The sequence below is a fragment of the Falco cherrug genome, chromosome 8 (genome assembly GCF_023634085.1).
Source record: "Falco cherrug isolate bFalChe1 chromosome 8, bFalChe1.pri, whole genome shotgun sequence".
Lineage (NCBI taxonomy): Eukaryota > Metazoa > Chordata > Aves > Falconiformes > Falconidae > Falco > Falco cherrug.
The window spans coordinates 65,111,016-65,117,015 of record NC_073704.1 but is presented as its reverse complement, the minus strand read 5'-3'; positions in this window follow the sequence as shown (position 1 = coordinate 65,117,015).

Sequence of the window (6,000 nt, the reverse complement as noted above, 5' to 3'; positions counted from 1 at the left end):
GATACATTTCTCTGTCCACCGTTATGTGCTTGCTACAGTGTTCAGAAAACCTCCCCCCAAAGCAAGAGGGGCTAATTTTAAATACAAAGGACAGAGACCTTCTTAAGGGAAAACTGAATGCACAAATGTGTCCTGTGTCATCCTTCAAAGATAGGGTCAGAGTTTGTAAGTCCAGAAAAGGGAGTAACAGCCAATCTTTTTGCTGAAGGCCACTTTCTGCTATGTTCAAACCCTAGACAGTAAAAGCAGCAAAGCTCATCGCCCCTTTGTAGGAGTTAGAAACAAAAAGCCAGCCCAGTGGCCCAGCATCCCCAAAGCCATTATGGAGTTAGGTTATCATTTCTTAAAAGCTGAGCATGGCAGTTAAAGGCTAATAGGAAATTGTTCTAGGACACAGGACCTTAACATAACTTCTTCTAGCTGCTTAGCAGGTAGTTGAAATTTCCAAGTACTCTGTATTTTGAAAATAAAATTCAGAAAGGGGTGTTTTCCATGAGTATTTTTTGCATCCTCCCCTCTACTCAGCAAACATTTTTCTCAGGCACTTTTACTACAAGTGTCTAGTACTAGGGAAAACTCAGGTTTGTACTTTCAAATGCAAATATTAACAGGAGCAGTCTGGCTTATATTTCTTCTTTTGGCAACAGAACTTGAATTTTTTCACCTACAAACATAGCTGTGCAGTCTGAACAGCAAATATTAAATAACCGTGGAAAAATATTCAGAATGAATTCACTGAAATCAAAACAGGGGAAAATCATTATCTCAGTATTACAGAGGGAGGAAAATGGAGTAAATTGATAAAATTAGAACAACAGAACTCAAGTTTCATAGGCTAGAGACTGGAAGATACTTTCCAAATTGTTAAATTCCTATGGGTCCAGTACTGTACGTTGGAGCAGTTGATTTCGGTCTCTCACTGAGTACATTCTGATCTTGTTCCATACAAGGTGAATGTTTTTTAGTACCTTTTAATCTTATTTAAATGTGTTTTTGAAGCCAAGCATGTCAAGTTATCTACAGAAAGCCTTTTGTTGTTATTGTCATTTTATAATTACATACAAACAGTAGGGGGGGGAAATAATCTTCCAAGGATGAGCTGAAATATTATGTTCTTTTGGAGATGCATTCTGATTACCTTCTTTTCTCAGAAACCAATCAGTTTCAGGTGCTACATTAGGATGCTTAGTCCCTTAAGTGGTAAGAAACTTGCTTAAAGAAGCCTTCGGTGTGGTGCTGGTGCTCCTCCACTGTCACAAGACCTCAAAGCTGCCTGCACAGGGCTACAAATGATCAGACAGAGACAGCTCCAAGACAAACTGTGCATCAGTCTGGGTGAGAACAATAACCTTGCACACAAGGCTGTGTGCCCAAGAACGAGAACTATATACACAACTCCCTTTATTGCTAAGCCTGTAGGGTGTGAGGTTCCATGCGCCTCATGCTGAGCAGAGGGACCCTGCGTGCCCAGTGCTGCCTGGCTGGCTCATGGCTAGGAAGGAAAGCTGTGTCTTTTTCTAGAAAGGGAATTGGTTCAATGAACCAATGAACCAACATGAATTGGTTCAATGGCATGTTGCAAATTTTGTAAAGGAACAATTAAAAATCTGGTTTACCTCAGTTGCTTTTGCTAGCTTCAGCTTCCAGTTTGGTGGATCTTGTGTTTTCATTCCTGAAAAGCCTCCTCAGGAGTGGGCCAGACTTTGCATTATTTTTCTTACTCATTCCTGACATTGTTTCTGGATTTTTAAATTTTGTTTTAAACTTGAGGACACCAGAAGCCAGAGAAGTACCAGTGCAACACCAAAGCCCTCACTGGCAGACAGGCCCAGGGCAGCAGGGCTGCCTGGGTCCCCATCCCCATGAACATCCCCAGCCAAGGTCCCCAGTCCCAAGCAGGGAGCGATGGCACTTACCACCCTGCATGCACTCCGGGGATGCCCAGGTGGCAGATGGGACATGGCTGGGAGGAGGAGCGGTGTGGACAGGGGGATTTGTCAGCATCAGGACCCTCAGCAGCTCCTCATTCTGAGCATCTGTCTTAATGCTTGAAAGCCAGGCAAGTGCTGGGCTGCTGCTGCTTCCTTTCTGTAAACAAAGAACTTAAATTTTGACTACACCTGAGATCTCTGGGGCTTTTCCTGCTGGAGCTGCTGCTCCACGTTGCACCTGGACAGGCACAGCCTGCTCGTGCTGCCCGATGCCCATCCGAGCCGCCTTCCCTGACTGCAGCTGCATCAGCTTAATGGTTTCAACCAGGGTACAGTGGGTTTGTTTGTATGATAAATATATACTTTCTAGCTAGCAGGAGACATTTACTATTTATTTTTTGTGACCTCTGATTTCATGTTGTAGTTTCTCGCAGCTTCTCTGCAGAAACAGTATCACACGTATTTTTGCTGTGACTTCAGCTTTAATGCCATTGCACCAGAAGCACCTGTGAATAGAGGGGAGATGCCAGGGTCAGCAGGGGGGCTGCGTCACACTAACAGAGGACTTGCTGATGTCTGTTGGCATGGGGAAGGCTGCATGTGTGAGACCCCTGCCCTGTCACAGGCTGATGTTAACTACATCCTGATGCTTCTTAAGCAATGAAGAGACAAGCTCAGGGGATGGGATGCAGACTGACTTTGACGCAAGAGGCTCTGAAGCGGTCCTGGCTCAGCAGCCCTCGCATCGTGCTATACTTAGACACTGCAGACTGCCTCACCACCTCAACAGCAGCAGTCCAAAGAACATATATTTAGTAGTGCACTTGCTGATAGATTAAACCATTTCCATCATCTCCCTGGCTGAGAGTTCAAACTTTCTGAGAAAAATATTAACACATGAAATCCCACAGCCAAGTGTCAGTTTGGGTGCTCTTATGATGGGGGAAGCCGCGATGGGTTCACAAAGCTTGGCAGCTGAGGAGCAAGCGACCTATGCCAAGCAGATACCAGGGTGAGCTTCATGTGCTCTAGCAGCAGCCAGGCACACAGACGGGACACACCGACCCTGCTTCTGTTCTGGGTGGGCTGGGCCCACATTAGCTCAGTCTCTGCAGGAACAAAGAAACCCGTGCTGAAAACAAAGCAGAGCGTGTCCCAGCCCCGGGCTCCCAGCCCATGGCTCTGCCAACGGCTGAGAGCACCTCCAGGCGGCTCGTGCCCAGTTTTGAATTCAGTGCTCATGTATGGTGGTCAAAATGTCCTATCTGATGTTGTCTTCAATTTTCATCATAAAATGTTGTCATTTTCAGAAGGCAGTGGAAAATATTATAAAACCATAATTCAAATTTTGTTCTGAAGTGATACACTTTAACATATATATCATTCTTAAGTGTCTATGAAAAAGCTGCTAGAAGTTGAGATCCCCTATTGCTTGCTTATGGATTTTGAATTTCCATGATCACAGGTGAAGTTCTGTATACTCAAATATTCAGATTGAAATGAAATGTTGTTGAGAGCAGTTAGTTTCTAAAATTCAATTTTAATTTTTACTTCGGCAGCCATAATAATTTTAACTGCAGATTCCCCTTACTCAGGACTCAGCCAGAAGAGGCCAGAACAGAAATACTCCTCTTACCCTCTGAACAGAGATGCAACCTGGTAACACAGCAGCAAAGTCTGGGGTGCTGTCACAAGGCTGGCTGCTGATGTAAGTTCACTTACAGGTGACCTGTCCGTCAGACACTTGTAATGAAACTTAAAAGCCTGTCTCTCACTTACATATTGTGCTTTGCTTTTAATGCAATTGCAACTTTCTTCAGAAGAAAGAAAACATGGGAACAAATACATTCATAAAACCCTAAGCCAAGAACTAAAAAGTCAGATGTGTTTTTCCTCAGGTATCTATTTATGATCAAATAAAGAGCCTGGAATTTTTAAGATGTAATTTGAAGGGTTGGGTTCATGGTCATATAAGAAGAAACATGCCTTTCTATTGATTTGCCAGTGTTACTCATCGTCTTTTTACTGTTATCAACAAGACAGGAATAGAATGAACAGACAGCTAAACAATAAGGAAAACCTCTGCAGCTGCTTAAAGCCAATAAAATAACTGTATTATTGATGAGGTTATCAAAATGTCAGATGTGCCAGCTCAGCTGGCATTCTTCTCTGCCTTTTTATTAAAATCTCATTACGAAGTATAACAGGCGAGCAGAGAGTTTGGCATTCGGTTCCTTTTCTGACCTAATTGTTTAGGATATCTTTTTAAAGATTGGTTTTCAATTTACATCTGTACACAAATAAAATGCATGCAAATTAATAGCCTCATTGATTTGGTTTGGTTGGGGTTTTTTGGTTTTGTTTTCTGTGTGCAAGAATTAGACCCACACATGTGCTCTGTCTCTCCCTCTGTGGTCCTAAGAGGAACAGCAGGCTTCTGAAAGAATATTTTATTTCTGGGCTAAGTTTAGAATTTATGTTGCTGCTCTGTACAAACACACTCCTAAGATAAACACAGGCATGGTGCAAGATGGATGTACAGTTTTCTCCTGTCCACTCCAGAGGTTCCTGGTGTGAACGTGAAACACTGTATCCCTGGCAGGCTTTTTTAGCAATGCTTTGTCTTGCAACACAAGAGCCCAGTTCTTCGGATAGCTGCTTTCATGTCTCAGCCAAAAAGATCAGGAAAGCCAGATTCACCAGGTTCAGCTAAAGGAAGATGACTTTGGCCCTTCTACCTTGTTCTACCTTATCTAAATAAGTGAAAAAACCTAAACAACCCACCCTACAAAAAAGCCAAGTTTAAAATGAAGATGCCAATGACAACCTCTGTTGCCTGGTGTGAAAGTCCTAAAATTTGTAGTTCCCAGCACAGGTCTGTCTGCTGCGATCTATGGCAATAAATGTGGCATTGCCTTGGCAACATTTTTTATACTTTGATTAAGGAGCAACTGATGCGATATTTCAGGAGACGGGGGAAAAAAAGGTTTGATACCGAGAAAAACATTCTGGCTGTTCTGTATTGTCCTTGAGGACTTGACTGTGTGCCGTCACTAACTGCTTAGCAACAGATTGATAGTGGCGTGCAAATCAATCTTTTCAGAGCAGAAAGCACAGTATACAATGCTGCATGTTCCAATTCAAAAGATACTATTGGGAAGCTATATGAACATCAATTATGGTTTTTTAGATATAGTTAATTATAGCAGGGAGAACTCTGATCACAAATCAGCTTTCCTTACTCCCCCTTCTGCCTTTTAAAAATCACAAGAGAATTACTATAGATTAGCAAATTAGAAATCGCAAAAATGTAATTAGCCAAAATTAAGACGGGTTGGCAAGCACTGTTTCTAAATGGACTTGTGCCAGAAAAGTGAAAGAAAATAAAACTAGCATCCTTTAAAAAGTTTTAAGTTTAGTTGTCATTATTTTGCTGTTTGGTTTTTGATTTGGTTTTGCTTGGTTTGGGATTTTTTTTTTTAAATATGAAGTACTATTTTTTAAACAGGGTTCTATTTCCAAAATGTGTGCAGACAGCAAAATAGAAAAAAAATGGACAATTTGAGTAATGTGGAATGGAGAGAATTTAGGGGGAATAAAACCATCAAAGCAACACGTGTCCGTGAGGAGCTAGAGAACAAGAAGGGGCTATGCAGGCACCACAACCTTTGACCTACTAAGGGATGAGGATTTGAAGCAGACGTTAACTCTACCCAAGGGAAGTCATGTGCATCCACCTAACCGGACTCCTTCAACTTTTATCCTCACTTTGGCTTCTGTGACAGCAGCCAACACAGTGCGGGGCTGAGCATGGTGGAGGCAGCACACACCGCCTGGCTCTGCGCTGCCAGCATCCTCCTCCACCCCCCAAGCCTCGACAGCGTGGCTGGCCACCCCGGCGGGGTACCAGCGCTGGGGTAACCTTAGCTGGGCTCTCCTTCCCAAAGCTCGCTGCTTCCTCCACCCCTGGGACTCCCAGACTGCCCTAGCAGCATCCTGACCCCCCAGAGCCTGGCATGGCAAACCCCTCTGGTCCCTCCTGGTGCAACCCTTCACTGGTAGCAGCAGG